Source organism: Thamnophis sirtalis, unplaced genomic scaffold (genome assembly GCF_051295495.1).
Source record: "Thamnophis sirtalis isolate CommonGarterSnake01/CBP01778 unplaced genomic scaffold, rThaSir2_p1.2 scaffold_15, whole genome shotgun sequence".
NCBI classification, from domain to species: Eukaryota; Metazoa; Chordata; class Lepidosauria; order Squamata; family Natricidae; genus Thamnophis; species Thamnophis sirtalis.
The window spans coordinates 41,341,016-41,357,916 of record NW_028261395.1 but is presented as its reverse complement, the minus strand read 5'-3'; positions in this window follow the sequence as shown (position 1 = coordinate 41,357,916).

Below are 16,901 nucleotides of genomic sequence, written 5' to 3'. Positions count from 1 at the left end.
GAATGTGGAATGGAATACAATAGAATGCAGAATGGAATGGAATGGAATGGAACAGAACAGAACATGGAATGGAATGGAATAGAGTAGAATGCAGAATGGAATGGAAGGAAATGGAATAGAATAGAATAGATGGAATAGAATAGAATAGAATTCAGATATAATGGAATGGAATGGTATAGTATGGAATGGAACAGAATGTGGAATGGAATAGAATAGAATGCAGAATGGAATGGAATGGGATAGGATAGGATAGAATAGAATAGAATAGAATTCTTATTGGCCAAGTGTGATTGGACACACTTGGTGCACGAATTTGTCTTTGGTGTATATACTTTCAGTGTACATAATAAAAAATAAAATAGAATACGTTCGTCAAGAATCATAAGAAACAACACTTAGTGATAGTCATAGGTTACTAATAAGCAATCAAAATCCTACTAGGAAACAAATAAAACAATATAAAATGCAAAGACACAAGCAACATAGTTATAGTCATACGAGGGAAGGAAAAGAAGAATAATAGTAATGCAGTCTTAGTAGATAATTCAATCACAACAGCACAATATTTTTCAACAAATCAATCCATCCGGGATAAATAATCTAGTTGGGCAATAAAGGAACAAAGCTTCATTTTTATTAATTTTCAGGTATAGCCCAGGTTTGCCAATCAAAACGCACACAGGAACTATTATCCTACTAATGTCTAATTTAGAGCTGCCTTACCTCTGCTCACTGCCAATTTATGACCAAGGTTAATTGGGCATTGGGTGGGTATTTCGGGCAACCCTCTGCGTACCACCGCAATTCATCCCAAAATTTATAGCCAGACCCTTGTGAAGTGAGTTTTCTAGTAGGCCTCTCTGCAGCCTCCTGGGAGCAAAAATGGGCCACGCCACACACCCCATGTACCCTGCACATGGGTGGCAGAGACCTGAAAATCAGCTGGATGGTGGGAGGGCCCCAGGGGAGGGTATGCTCATGCACGGGGCGCGTGCAATTTAAATTGTTCTGCGCATGTGCAAAACTGAAAAACAAGATGCCGGCACTTATGCCCCCCCCCCCCCCCCAGAGAAGCAGCTCAGGGGCATGGTAGGCCTGGGTCACTGCCGGTTCCAGCGGCCCAGGGTGCTAAACCACTACTGGTTCGGCCGAACCAGTCTGAACTGGTAGGAATCCACCACTGGAGGGCGCGTGCATGCACAGTGAAGCTGAGCTGGGGCAATGGCTGACGTGCCCGCTGAGAGGGCACTGCGTGCCATAGGTTCACCATCATAGATATAGGGTTTCCTGCCTGAGCAGAGAGTTGGACTAGAAGACCTCCAAGGTCCCTTAATCTTCTATACTAGTCTATCTCATCCTATCCTATCCTATTTTTATTTTGCATTCTCTTGTATTCTGTTCTGTCCCGTCCTGTCCATTTGTCTGAAATACAGTACAATAGCAGAGCTGGAAGAGAACTTGGAGGTCTTCTAGTCCAACCCCCTGCCTAGGCAGGAAACCCTATACCATTTCAGACAAATGGCTATCCAACATCTTCTTAAAGACTTCCCGTGTTGGGGGATTCACAACTTCTGTAGGCAAATTCTGTTCCACTGATTAATTGTTCTGTCAGGAAATTTCTCCCCAGTTCTAAGTCGCTTTTCTCCTTGATTAGTTTCCATCCATTCTCTCTCCTGCCTTCTGGTGCTTTGGAAAATAAGTTGACCCCCACGTCTTTGGGGCAGCCCCTGAGATATTGGAAGACTGCTATCATGTCTCCCCTAATCCTTCTATCTATTAAACTAGACATACCCCGTTCCTCCAACCGTTCTTCCTATGGTTTAGCCTCCAGTCCCCTAATCAACTTTGTTGTTCTTCTCTGCACTCTTTCCAGAGTCTCCACATCTTTTCTACATCGTGGCGACCAAAACTGCATGCAGAATTCCAAATGTGGCCTTATCAAAGCCTTATAAAGTGGTATTAACACTTCATATGATCTTGATTCTATCCCTGTTTATGTAGCCTAGAACTGGTTTGGCTTTTTTGGCAGCTGCTGCACACAGCTGGCTCATATTTAAATGGTTGTCCACTAGAAATCCAAGGTCCCTCTCCCGGTTACTACTATTGAGCAAATGGTATAGAGAGTTTCCTGCTTGAGCAGGGGATTGGACTAGAAGACCTCCAAGGTCCCTTCCAACTCTCTGATTCTGTTAAAACCTGCATAATGAATAGATTAACGTAACCTCGCCTCTCAAAATTAGAATTTTTCAAGCCACTGGGCTACTGTTCCCCTCCAAGCCGCTGCTCTCATATCCAAGAATAATTGGAGCTGAAATGTGCAAACCTCTTTAGAAAGACAGGTAGGGAAACGACTAACTCCTTAATTAGCCAAATCTTGCCGCTTTAAATTAGATGCACTTAGTCAATATCAGTGAAACATCGGGATTAGATGAGTTGGATTGATAGAGGAGAAGAGAAAGAAAGGCGTTTGGCAAAATGGGAAGAAGGGAATAATGCTGGATAAAATGGATTAATATCTGGGTGCACACAATTAATGCTTCTGGCTTGTAAAACGCTTGATAAGATTAATAGCAATTTCACACAGGGCTTTGTGGTTGAAATATAGAATTAAACAGGTGTATTTGCAAAGGTGGGGAAGAAAAGAGCAAGAGGAGAAATGAATAGAAGTCTGTTTTAAAAAAGGGAAGTAAACCTTCTATTATCTGGGCTGATGCAATCACCACAAGACATACAGAACAAAATCTAAGATTATTACGTTTTTTTCCCCCAATCAGTTGAAGGCACGGATATCAGGGGAAAAAAATGTGATTGGGGAATGCATAAAATTGACAAAATTGAGATTCTACAAATAGCAGCAGAAATCGGAAACGATCAGAAGAAAAAAGAGAATTGATTTTGCAGCTTTGAATTAAGCTAAGAATTATTCAAGAAAATACTTAAGACAACTAAAAATGTTCTGAATGCTGCCGGACTACAACTCCCATCTCTCTGGCCGCGTAGGTGGATCGTGAAAACCATAGGCCTTCCTTCAACGGGGTCACAAGTTCATAGAAAGATTTCAATTTTTCACTCTCGCGTCCTCTGGCTTTGCTATCCTGCAATTCCTAAACTTTTTTTTTACGTTGGTGGGGATGATTGTCTTTGTAGTCCCTAGAAGGCAAGCTTGGAGAAACTTAGACTCAAATGAATAAATAAGTGGAGGGGGGGGGAATCCATCACAAAAAAAGTTGAGGATAAATTCCATTGACAGATAAGAGGAGGCAGTGTTTTGATATCATTTGATGGAAGCTTAATCTCACTCTATATACGTGTAGTCCTTGACGTATGACCACAATTGAGCCCAAAGCTTCGGTCACTAAATGAGACATTTATCAAGTGTCAGCGCAATGGAGCTGGCCGATTGAGTAATATCAATTGAGGTTGGCTGTTTGATCCCAAATCTTGATACTCAAATCACTCCAAGCAGAAAAATCTTTTTAGGGCTCCAGAATTCCTTTGATAAGTAGCAAAATTCCCCACTCCCCAATTATGATAGGAGTAAATCACAATCAATAATCAAATAAATCATCTTCATTTAACGACCCCATAATTCCTTAGCGGGGTGGAGTCCAGGCAACTGAATGGAACTAGCAAGTGTTTTAATGGCCGGATGCCTTTCCCTGTTGCCAATGCGGAGTTTTGTTCGGCAGAAATATTCTCATTGTGCCCAGAGAAAGAGAAATATCTGCCTCTACCTAGGATTGAACTCACAGCCTCCTGATTATGAGGCGAGAGCTCCACCCCTAGGCCACCGCACCGCTCCAATAATCAATAATCAAATGAAGAAATGAACTTAATCCCAGCCCTTGATTTCCCTGCCAGCATCTGACTTTAAAACCAGCCTCGGTTTCTTTGAAGTAAGCTGTGATGTTGGCCTTCCTTATGCCCTAATTACAGCTCCATCATTTCGCTGGTCGTAAAGATTGGAGCCAATTTGATTGACAGCTGTGGTACAATGGCGCCCAGAAACTCTGCTCGACGAAAGAATAAGAATTCAAATTCAAATGTAAAATGCCGTCGCCTGCTTTCAAGTACCCCAATTTGGAGAAGCAAGACCTAGCCACAGCATCTGGATCGGAGAGTGGAAGGGAGCCTCTCGGAACCGGGCAGTCTATCTTACAAATCCAGTCATCTGGGGATTTTTTTGGGGGGGGGGGAGTTTCAGCAGTGAGGGATCTATGTTGGCAATTGGTGTTTTTTCCTCCAAACCAAGAAAGCACCGGTCGGTAAAATGAGGACCCAGATTGTTGGGGATAATATGCTGACTCTGTAAATTGTTATGAAGCGGTATATAAGTCTAAGTGCTATTGTTATTTTACCTTCCTTCCCTCCCTCTCTCCTTCCTTCCTTCCTGCCTTCCTTCCTTCCTTCCCAGTGATGAGAATGCAGCATTGCAGGCTGACTCTGCCCACTGCCAGCAGTTCGATCCTCACCAGCTGGCTCAAGGTTGACTCAGCCTTCCATCCTTCCGAGGTGGGTCAAATGAGGACCCGGATTGTTGGGGGGGGCAAGAGATGCTGAGTCTGCAAACTGCTTAGAGATGGCTGCAAGGTTACCGTGAAGCGGTATATAAATCTAAATGCTATTGCGCTTATGTCTTAAGGAGAGACTCAAATGTGCTGTTGCGTCTCTGCTCTGCACAGACCACGTGGCAATAACATCTCTGCAGCCTTCCCGATCTACGCATGGACCTCCCTCACTGGCTTGGATAGATCTGAAATCCTTGCATTTATGCGGGATTTTGCTGTACTTTGCCTCTCGGGCAATGATGTCCTGGATGATGGGTCCTGCCAGCCCTTAGAAAGGGCATCAATGCAGCAAAACAATGGCCGGAGAGGACAAACAGGCCCCCTTTTGACATGAGGGCCTGGCAAGCTTGGCAAAATTTGGGCCAGGAGACCTGTCGGACGTTTCTGGCATCCGAGGTTGGCTGCTGGAGACCGACTGAGCTGAACAACTCTCTTAAGCCCTGGCTTAGAAACTTCCTGACAGTTAGAACAATTAATTAGTGGAAGAACTTGCCTCTAGAGGTTGTGGGTGCTGCAACACTAGAGGATTTTAAAAAGAGGTTTTGTCTGAAACGGTATAGGGTCTCCTGCTTGAGCAGGGGGCAGATGTGGGATTCAGCAGGTTCTGACCAGTTCTGGAGAACTGGTAGCAGAAATTTTGAGTAGTTTGGAGAAGCGATAAATACAACCTCTGGCTGGCCTCGCCCTCGTGTATTCTTTGCCTCCCAAGTCCCAGCTGATCGGGAGGAAACGGGAATTTTCCCCTGGAGCGGGGAGGAAATGGAGATTTTGCAGTATCCTTCCCCTGCTACTCCCACCAAGCCACATCATGCCCACTAAGCCACGCCCACAGAACCGGTAGTAAAAAAAATTGAATCCCACCATTGGCAGGGGGATTGGACTAGAAGACCTCCAAGGTCCCTTCCAACTCTTCTGTTGTTCTGCCTTCGCTTTTCTTGCATTTATCAAGTGAAAATTGTCAACTCCTAAAGTTGTCGTAGTGAGAGAAGGGGGGGCGCGTTCCACGCTTATGTTCGGTTCAGATTACTGCAGCAGGCTTGGGAGGGGTACACCTCATTGGGGAACGTGATTTATGACATAGACTGAGGGGAGGGGGGGACAGGGGTAAAGTTCAGCTATAATTCAAATGAGGCTCAGATCTGACTGCAAAAAGATCTTGCCAAAAATGAAGGTTCCTTAACAAATGACTAATTTTCTTTTGGAGTTTGGCCCGAGGCTCGTGAATCAATTAGGGCATTTTTTTGGAAACCTGACAGCAATTCTAAGTTATTCTGAATATTCTGTTATCCCGAAAAGGTTAACCCTGTGAGGGGTGGGGGGGGTCAACTTGACAGAATAATTAACCCGTGGAGCAGCTTGCCACCAGAAGTCGTGGGTTGCTCCAACACGGGAGCTTTTTAAAGAAGAGACTGGACAGCCACATGTCTGAAGTGGGAGCAGGTCTCCTGATTGAGCAGGGGGTTGGACTAGAAGACCTCCAAGGCCCCTTCCAACTCGTAGCCTGGTTGCTGGATCCTGGGTCTGGGTTTTAGGCTGCCATTAAAAGAAGAATCTGAATATTACTCCATATGGGATTTATGACATAATTGGCTAGAGGAAAGGTAGGAGTGGGGAAGCAGGAAAGCAAAAAAGAAAGGAAGAAAGATCAACAAATTAAAAAACAACTACAAAAGTGGGAAATGATTAAAATATAGAAATACAAAATAGACTGTAGCAAATAAATAATAGGAAATGGATGCAAAATGATTCAAACGTAATAAAGGTTGTTATACATAGAATATATAGAATGTTATATATAGAATGAAGAAAAAAGATGTATGAAACAATATAAATGCACAAACATATATATATATATATATAAAGTTATAGTTATACAAGACTTATATGTACAGATAAAAGAATCACAACAGACATGCAAACAAAGTGTAATGTGTTGCAAAGATGTGAAGTTCGCATAAACAAAATAAAAAAGAGAATTCAGAAATAATTCTGCCAGATGCCAATTCCTCATCCTCCCAGCATGGCTCGGGGCTGGGGAGCATGGGAACTGCGTCCCAAAACTTCCAGAGGAGGAGAAAAAAAGAAAAGAGAGAAACTCAGCCTTCCATCCTTCCGAGGTGGGTAAAATGAGGACCCGGATTGTTGGGGGAAAGAGGCTGACTCTGTAAACCGCTTAGAGAGGGCTGAAAGCTCTATGAAGCGGTATATAAGTATAACTGCTATTGCTATTGCTATTGCTAACGTAGCCTTTTGCAGACTGAGAATTGCCCCAAATCCATGAACAAGGTTATCACAAACTTGGCTCGTTTCAAGAACAGCAAACCAGCTTTCGGGGTGCTTTTCTCTCAAAATTTAAACCACCCTGGTTTAGTAGGAGACGCAAACCCATCCCTCTAACCAGATCAAAAAGAAGAATGGAACTGCATTTATTCCCAGCCTCGGTCCCATCACTGCGGGAAGAAATCAGCAAATTTTGGGAAGAGACGCACTCAGCAAGCTGCGGTGGTGTTCTTTTTTTTTTTTTTTAATCCTTCCTTCTCCCGGCTGGAGAGAAGCAGGGGAAGAGTTCCAGGTGTTTTGGCAGCTGCAAATGCAGCACCTGAGCTGCAAAGGACGTGCAGCTCACACCCGATGCGGCCCTGCACGGTTTTGTCCCTTAAAAACCCTGGCGCTGCTAAATCTTGTCACCCTGCCATGCTTATGAAAAAGACAAAGCAGAAGTTGTGGGTGCCCCCATTACTGGAGGTTTTTAAGAAGAGATTGGACCACCCTTTGTCTGAAATGGTATCCTGCCTGAGCAGGGGGTTGGACTAGAAGACCTCCAAGGTCCCTTCCAACTCTATTCTACTTTCATTATTTTATTTTCTATTCTATTCATTCTATTCTATTCTATTTTAAACTTGCTCCTCTTTTATTTCCTCTGGGAGGGGCCATTCACCGTCCACCTGTGGCCTTACTCCAAGTCAACTCCTGTTCTTTAGAGTTGGACAGCAGTGAGGCAGAAGAACAGCTGGAGCCTGTTCCCAGTGTGTGCAGGCAGAGTTTCCAGACGAAGGAACAGCTAAAGAACAGGGGTCGACTTGGGAGTAAGGCCACAGGTGGACGATGAACGGCCCTTCCCAGAGGAAATAAACGAGGAGCGAAAGGGGAGTGGAGTTTGCAGGAGACCATTAGTTCGCTTGATTGCTTTGTGAGTCTCCGAGACTCCTTGCCAAGTTCTGCAGATACCGGCCTGGCATCTCTCCAAGCCAGATAAGGTCTGTGACCGTAAATCCTCCCTCGAAAGACTTTGCTGGATGTGAATGAGCAGAATTCACAGTCAATTAATAAAAGGGTTTTTTCTCGGGACCAGGAGTTTGCTTCCTGCTCTTGGGAAGTCTCGGTCAGAAAACCATCATAAACACATGCCGGGTTGCCAAGCGTCTAAATTTTGATTGTGAGGATGCTACCCCTGTTATAAGTGAAAGGACCGGGTTTTTTTTTCAGTGTCATTCGAACCATCACTACACGGATGATTTTAAGTCAATAACTAACTGGATGTTTAGGGCAGAGGAGGAGAAACATAACAGAGGCGGTGGAAAATGCAATCCATCAGAATAGAGCTGGAAGGGACCTTGGAGGTCTTCTAGTCCAGCCCCCTGCTCAAGCAGGAGAGCCTATAGCATTGCAGACAAGTGATTGTCCAGTTTCTTCTTAAAAACCTCCAGTGACAAAGCAACCACGATTTCTGAAAGCAACTTCTCTGTTCCACCGGTTAATCGTCCTCCCTGTTAGGAAGTTTCTCCTTGGTTCCAGGTTGCTTCTCTCCTCGTTTAGTTTCCATCCATTGTTTCTTGTCTGGTGCTTTGGAAAATAAGTTGACCCCCCTCTTCTTTGTGGCAGCCCCTCAAATACCAGAATGCTGCTATCACTGGAATGCTGCTTTGCAGAACAATTTCGGAATTCTGCTTCCGTGGAGTGTGTACATCATAAGACTGTGAGGGAATTAAAAGCTGAGGGCCCCCGAAGGAAATAAATCAATCTTTCTCAAGCTGGGCAACTTTAAGACAGGTGGACTTCAATTCCCAGAAGTCCCCAGCCAGCCTGGAATTCTGGGAGTTGAAGTCCACCTCTCTTTAAAGTCGCTAACTTTGAGAAATACTGCAAGAAACAGTAGCCGGTTAAATGGAAGGCTGTGTAAATCCAAGCACTGCTTACAAGCAAAGCTAGCGAGCTGTGGTTTGCTGAACAAACCACAATTTAGCGATGTGCACTGTTGCAAGAGCCAGATCGCTGTCTATTGATCTTTTCAGTCCGAGAATATGCATGTAAAAAGGAGAGGGAGGGAGGGAGAGAGAGGGAGGGAAGGAGGGATAGGGAGAGAGACAGAGAGAGACGGATCATGGAAGGAGGGAGGGAGAAAGAGGGGGAGGGAGAGAGGGGAGGAGGGAGAGAGAAAGTGGGAGAAGGAGGGAGGGAGAGAGAGAAGGGAGGGAGAGAAAGGCAGAGAGAGGGAGGGAGAAAGAGGGGGGAGGGACAGGGGGAGGGAGGGACAGAGAGGTAGAGAGGGAGGGAGGGATAGGAAGGAGGGACAGGGTGATAGAGAGGGAGGAAGAGAGAGGGGGAGGGAGAAAGAGGGAGGGAAGGGATAGGGAGAGAGACAGAGAGATGGATCATGGAAGGAGGGAGGAAGGGAGAAAGAGGGGGAGGGAGGGAGGGGAAGAGGGAGAGAGAAAGTGGGGGAAGGAGGGAGGGAGAGAGAGAAGGGAGGGAGAGGGAGGCGCAGAGAGAGGGGGAGGGAAGGAGGGAGGGACAGGGATATAGCAAGGGAGGGAGAGATAGAGGGAGGGGGAGGAATAGGATGATAGAGAGGGAGGGAGAGAAAGGGAAGGAGGGAGAGAGGGAGGGAGGGACAGGGTAATAGAGAGGGAGGGAGGGAAGGAGGGACAGGAAGATAGAGAGGGAGGGAGGGACAGGGTAATAGAGAGGGAGGGAGGGACAGGGAGATAGAGGGGGAGGGAGGGGGAGAAGAGAGTGACAGGGTGATAGAGAGGGAGGGAGAGAGAAAGAGGGAGGGAGAGAGGGAGGGAGAGGGAGGGGAGAGAGAAAGAGGGAGGAAGAGAGGGAGGGAAAGAGAGAGGGAAGCCTGCAATGACCAGGTAAAAAAAACCCTCACCGTTGATTTAATTTAAAAACTCAATTTCCTATCCCGAATCGTCCCTCCACCTAATGTCCCTGTGCACGGTGGAAAAATGCTTTATTTTTATTTTTTTTAAATAAAACCTGGTTTGTTGCAAGCATGGATGCGCAGGCTGCTCATTGAGTTACGAAAAGTGGTGGTGGGGGAGAGAGAAATCGATCCCTTAGAATAAATGCGGCGGCCGAGAAACCCAGGGGCTCGATCACAAAGGATTCCAGGGGGAGGGAAAAATGGATCTATTCTACAAACACAGGAGCCCATGCTTTGGGGTGGGGGTGGGGTGCGTGTGGGGGGTAGACAACTGCAGTAACTCCCCCCCACACACACACAAAACCCCTCACCTTGAAAAGTGGGTCGGGGGTGTGTGTGCAGCTGGTTGCAAAAATTGAGACGGCCAACAAGTCCCGTCCACATGAAATAAAAACGCACACTTAACGTCCAGCGTGCAGAAAAGCCCACTTTGTGTCCAAGCACTCCTGGGCGAAGGCAGCCAGAGTGGGGAGTGAGTGGTGGAGGGTCTGTAAGGATTCCCCCCCCCTCTTCTTTTCTATAAACCCCTGGGAATTTTCTTTCATTCCCTTTCTGGTGCTTTAATGCATTTTAAAACATAAAAGGTCATAATATCTGCTTTTTGACCAAGCCAAGATCCCAGCAGTACCAATCTCCGAGTTTTGGGCACATTTAATTTTGTTGTGGTGCCGATTGTGGTGGCTGGTTTCAAATTGCTCTTTGCAGAGGGCAATGCAGAAACTTATAAGAGAGAGAAAGACGAATTATTTGACCTCCGGGAACGGAAATGGAAGATACTTGAGTAGGGTTTGCGGAGGGACATCGGGCCACGTATCACAGTTTGTGCAGGCTGGCCTGGAGAGGACCACCCCCCCTCCCCAATTGGGGCTTATCCAGCCCCAAACCTGGCTAAAAAACGAGGCAAGGCCTTGCGACGTTGGCAACCTCTCCTACGGGAATTCTTGCCAGGTTAAGGCAAAAAGGGTGAATGAAACCCGCCATCCCCTATTAAATTAGGGGGTCTCGCCGGATTCGCCTGGAGCCAAATGGTGGCTTGTTGAAAAACCATGGTTTAGGGAAGGACAGTCGTGCGGGAGTCCAGGAACGGAGAGAGGGAGAGAAAGCGTTTCAAGTTATAGGAGGGATTTTTTTTTTTAATGTTCCTTGTCAATCCTGCGCAAAAGAAATGGGGTTTTGAGAAAAGCGGAGGAATAGAAAAAGGCCCAGATTTTTTTCCCCACTATAAAATGGATAAGATGATGAGAACGGAGGGGGAAGGGGGGAAAAAATGCACAGAACGAAAAACTCCCAGATTTGATTTCCCCCCCCCCTGAGTAAGTCACGGAATGGGGTTGCAGAAGGAAAAAATATATATTTGCAGAGTTAACCTCCCCAACCCCCCCCCCAAAAAAACCCCACCCCAAGCAGGAAGATCGACTTTTTTTGTTAATGCTGAACATCAGATCTTCCTGGTAGAGTGTCCTGGAATAAGGAGGCTCTGTGAAGACTCTATTTGCATACCTAGGCCTCCTATCCCCTTTTAAAAGCCATTCAAGGGACCACCCCAGGCCAAAAGCTCAGAAGGCCCTTGATATCCCTTTCCCCCACATTCCCGGTGTACCACACTCTTCCTCCTGCTGGCCTAACCTGCAGATGACATCTCCCATAATCCCCCAGCCCCTCCCCCATTAAAAGTCCTAGAAACCCCCACCCCTAGATGCCACTTTCCCCAGAGTCCTGAGACACAGAGACACACACACACTCCCAATGATCCTCACACACCTGACTTTTCAACTGTTGATTTTGTTTTCTCTCTCAACTGCAAAAGAGCCAGGAAGAAAGAAAGAAAAATGATAAAATAAAGGGAAAAGGAAGAAGGGAAAAAAGGCAAAGAAAAAATAAGTGGGTTGCTGGAGGACCCTGACTTTTTCCCATCTTTCAGCCCAGCAATGCAGGGCAAAAGACAGGAAGGATCAAACATAGAAAATAGAAAGATTCTCTCTCTTTCTTTCTCTCTCTGTCTCTTCCTCTTTCCATCTCTCTTTTTCTCTTTCTTTCTCTCTCTCGCTCTTCCTCCCCTCTCTCTTTCTCTCTCATATCTCTTTTCTCCCCTTCTTTCTCTGTCTCTTCTTTTCTCTCTCCCTTTTCCTCTCTCCTTTCTTTCTTTCTTTCTTTTTCTCTGTCGCTTCCTCTCTCCCTCTCTTTCTCTCTCTCTCTCTCTCTCTTCCTCTCTTTCCCCTCTCTCTTTCTCTCTCATATCTCTCTTTCTTTCTCTGTCTCTTCTCTCTCTCCTTTTTTCTCTCTTTCTCTTCATATCTCTTTCTCTCGCATCTCTCTTTCTCTCTTCCTCCTTTTCTTTCTTTTTCTCTTTTTCTCTTTCTTTTTCTCTCTGTCCCTCTCTCCCTCTTTTTCTCTTTCTTTTTCTCTCTCTCTCTGTCTCTTCCCCCTCTTTCTCTATCATATCTCTTTTCTCTTTCTTTCTCTCTTCTCTCTCTCCCTTTTTCTCTTTCTCTCCTTCTTTCTGCCTCTTCTCTCTCCCTTTTTCTCTTTCTCTCTCTATCTCTCTCTATCTCTCTCTATCTCTCTTTCTGTCTCTTCTCTCTCTCCCTTTTTCTCTCTCTTTCTCTCATCTCTCTCTTTCTCTCTTCCTCTTTTTCTTTCTCTCTCTTTCTTTTTTTCTCTCTCTCTTCCTCTCTTTCTTTTTCTCTCTCTGTCTCTTCCCCCCTCTCTTTCTCTCTCATATCTCTCTTTTCTCTCTTTCTCTCTCTTTTTCTCTCTCTTCCTGTTTCTCTCTCTCTCTCTCTCTTTATTTCTTTTCCTCTCTCTCTCTCTTTATTTCTTTTCCTCTCTCTGTCTGTCTGTCTGTCACTCCCTCTCTCTCATTTTCCTGCAAGCCTAACCTTGGTCACGCTCCTGCTTCTGCAGCATTGGTGTGTTTGGGGGGGGGGGAGAGGTGGTATGTGTGTGGAAGTGCTCTGCAGCTTCTCTTTCCCCTCTGCAGCGAGACTGCATCAAAAATCGGTGTCTGTGTGTGTGTGTGTGGAGAGAATCAGCAAAGCGGAGCCACAATTACCCCCTTTCTCCCCATGCCGTGGGAGGCATGAGTGAGTGTGATTCCTTCAAACCCGGCCAGGCATGCATGCACCATTTCCCTTCCTGACCCAGAAAATCGAGGCACGAGAGAAAGTGGGGAGGGGGGGGTCTCCTGCCCGCAAAGCCCGCCCCTCAAGGTCAGTCCCTCGAAAGCAAAAAGTTGGCATTCAAAAACCAAAGGTGGGGGGGAAGTGAAGGATGAGTTGGTGGGTGTGTGAAAGACAAGACGGACTGCTGAAAACGAGAGAAGAAATCATCTAAAAGAAGAGATAGAAATGTTGGGCCGTTCTAACTGACTGGACAAGTTGTTGTTTTTTTCTGGCATGAAACAAGGATGTCCGCAGCCTTCTCCCACCCAGCCACCCACCCACCCATCCCTGTCCCACCTCCCCAATTACCTGCTTCCTCGTTGGGACACCACGGTGTCTTCTCTAACCGGTGCTTGAGAAGTTCCTGGGGAGGCTGGACTTCAGGATTCCTTAGGGTGATTGATAGCCCACTGAAGAAAGATCGGAGGAGAATGAAAAAAGAAAAGAGGAGGAGGGAGGCATTAAATAGATTTAAAAATGCCCTCTATTTTTGGAGAGGGACGGGGCGGGGGGGGGGAATAATTGTTTCCGGTGAATGCCAAGTATCCTGCGGTTGCAGAAAACTGCAAAGAATCCACACGTGGGATTCCATGCAGGGCAGCCCTTCTTCCTTCCCTTATCTTAGAAGAGATTGCACAGTTCTTTAGAAGAGAATAGAGCTGGAAGGGACCTGAGAGGTCTTCTAGTCCAGCCCCCTTCTCAAGCAGCCTATAGTATTGCAGACAAAGTGATTATTCAGTCTCTTCTTAAAGAACCTCCAGTGGATGAAGCACCCACGATTTCTGAAGGCAATTTCTGTTCCACTATCCTCACTGTTAGGAAGTTTCTCCTTAGTTGCTTCTCTCCTTGATTGGAATAGGATAAAATGAGCTGGAAGGGACCTTGGAGGTCTTCTAGTCCAGCCCCTCCTGCTCAAGCAGGAGGACCTAAGCCATTTTAGATAAGGGACTGTCTAGAATCTTCTTAAAAACAGCCAGCTAGGAAGTTTCTCCGCAATTCCTGGTTGCTTCTCTCCTTGATTAGTTTCCACCCATTGCTTCTTGTGTCCTGCCTTCAGGTGCTTTGGAGAATAGCTTGACCCCCTCTTCTTTGGGGCAGCCCCTCAAATACTGGAAGACTGCTATCCTGTCTCCCCTAATTCTTTTCTCTAGACTGACCTTTTTCTTGGGTGCTGAAATTGCAATGCAATGTGCGCCACACACACCCCCCACCCCCGTGCATCTTTGCATGATCCCCCTTGCTTCCCCCCCCCCCCGGGCATGCAGCGTGAGCCTCCCCACGCATGTGGCATGAGCCTCCCCACGCATGTGGCATGACCTCCCCATGCCTCATTTTGGGCCTAGCGGGCCTCCCTGAAGCCTCCTGAGACCAAGAGCCAAGGTGGCGCAGTGGTTAGGGTGCAGTACTGCAGGCCACTTCAGCTGACTGTTATCTGCAGTTCAGCAGTTCAAATCTCACCGGCTCAAGGTTGACTCAGCCTTCCATCCTTCCGAGGTGGGTAAAATGAGGACCCAGACTGTGGGGGGCAATATGCTGACTCTGTAAACCGCTTAGAGAGGGCTGAAAGCCCTATGAAGCGGTATATAAGTCTTATTGCTATTGCTGCTAATAATGGAGCCCAAGGGGATACGCTGCGCGCGCGCGCACACACACACACACACACACACATATACACACACACCCTGTGGGCCCCAGTTCTGGCCTAGTAGGCCTCCCTGAAGCCTCCTGGGACCAAAAAGAGAGCCGAGGTGGCACAGTGGTTAGGGTGCAGTACTGCAGGCCACTTCAGCTGACTGTTATCTGCAGTTCAGTGGTTCTAATCTCACTGGCTCAGGGTTGACTCAGCCTTCCATCCTTCCAAGGTGGGTGAAATGAGGATCCGGATTGTTGGGGGCAATATGCGGACTCTGTAAACCGCTTAGAGAGGGCTGAAAGCCCTATGAAGCGGTATATAAGTCTAACTGCTATTGCTATTGCTAAAAATGGAGCCCAAAGGGATACACTGCACACACACACCTGTGGGCCCCATTTCTGGCCTAGCAGGCCTTCCTGAAGCCTCCTGGGACCAAAAATGGAGCCCAAGAGGGTACGCTGCATGCGCACGCACACGCACACACACACACATACACCTCGAGCTGGACTAGAGGACCTCGGAGGTCCCTTCCAACTCTGTTATTCTCTTGTAGGCAACTGTGAAGCACCGAAGGGCCAATCTTTAAAAATGTATGTTGTTGTTAACCCACTGGGCCCTGAAGACGGGCGTGCCGAAATTCAAGCTGGTGGAACGGTGCTGTTGTGTTGCAGCTTTGGGGCTGGGGGCAAACCGAGTCTGGGAAGCACAAACACACATCACAAAGTATTGTGATGCCCCCCTGTAGAAGCTACGCAGAGGTTGTCCCCGAAGGCCTCGCGGAATTAAAAGATCTAAAGGCGGAATCGGATGAAGAATGAGAGGTTTCCCCTGGAAATCTTTATGAAAAGGGTTTTTTAAAAACCTCTCACGATCAAACAATTTAATGCATAAGGTGTCCAACCACGACCACATAGGAAACTTGGAAAGCCCAAATAATCCACCTCCCAATTAACTGGCGACATTGATTCTTGCTAGGATGGCCAGCGCAGGCAATAAGATGAGAGAGAAGGACAGAAATAGCAGAAGAGCAAGAGTTGGAAGGGACCTTGGAGGTCTTCTAGTCCAACCCTTGCTCGAGCAGGAGACCCTACACCACTTCAGGCAAAGGATGGATAACAATAACAGAATAACAGAGCTGGAAGGGATCTTGGAGGTCTTCTAGTCCAACCCCCAGCTCAAGCAGGAAACCCTACACCACTTCAGACAAAGGATTATCCAACATCTTCTTCAAAACTTCCAAAGTTGGACCATTCACAACCTCTGAAGGGAAGTTGTTCCACTGGTTAATTGTTCTCACTGTCAGCAAATTTCTCCTTAGTTCTATGTTGCTTCTCTCCTTGATTAGTTTCCACCCATTGCTTCTTGTCCTGCCTTCAGGTGCTTTGGAGAATAACCTTGATTCCCTCTTCTTCGGGGCAACCCCTGAGATATTGGAAGACTGCTATCATGTCTTCCCTAGTCCTTCTTTTCATTCAACTAGACATACCCAGTTCCTGAAACCGTTCTTCTTTTCACTAGATTAGATGGTTAATCAGCAATCAACCAAATCTTCAGATGGAGCCAGCATTATTACCCACCTATCCATGGACCCTGGGATAGGCAGCTGTTCTTCTCCGATGGTGCAAAAGCTCTGCGGTTGTGATTTCCAGCTCCCGCACAACCAAAGTGTGTTTGTGGTGCCTGAACCCTCCATCTAGAAGTTGAAGGAGGCGGAAAGGACAGGCAGACTTGCCATATTCAATTCATTGTTACTATTGCTTTTTCTTTTAAACCATCCTGCTAGAACTGCAGCATTTCTGAGCTGCAGAGGATGCAGTTCTGGGCATGTTAGTTGGCTGCGCAGTTCACTGCAGTCTCCTGCAGGCTGGGTTGGGGGGGGAAACGCATGCAGACCCACCGGCTCCTTGCTGAAGAGGCTTTGGAGGTCAAACGGCTAGATAGAGAAATGCAGTGCTAGCGATGCAAGGTTGTCTTCTGGCCACAAACCATGATGGATTGAGGGTTTAATGCCCTGCACAAAGCTAGCTGTTGTGGTGAATAGAATAGAATAGAATAGAGAATGGAATAGAATAGAATAGGAATAGAATATGAATATGAATATGAATAACAATAGCAGTAGCAGTAGCAGTAGCAATAGCAATAGCAATAGCAATAGCAATAGCAATAGCAATAGCAATAGCAATAGAATAGAATAGAATAGAATAGAATAGAATAGAATAGAATAGAATAGAATAGAATAGAATAGAATTCTTTACTAGCCAAGTGTGACTGGACACACAAGGAATTTGTCTTTGGTGCAGATGCTCTCAGTGTACATGGAATAGGAATAG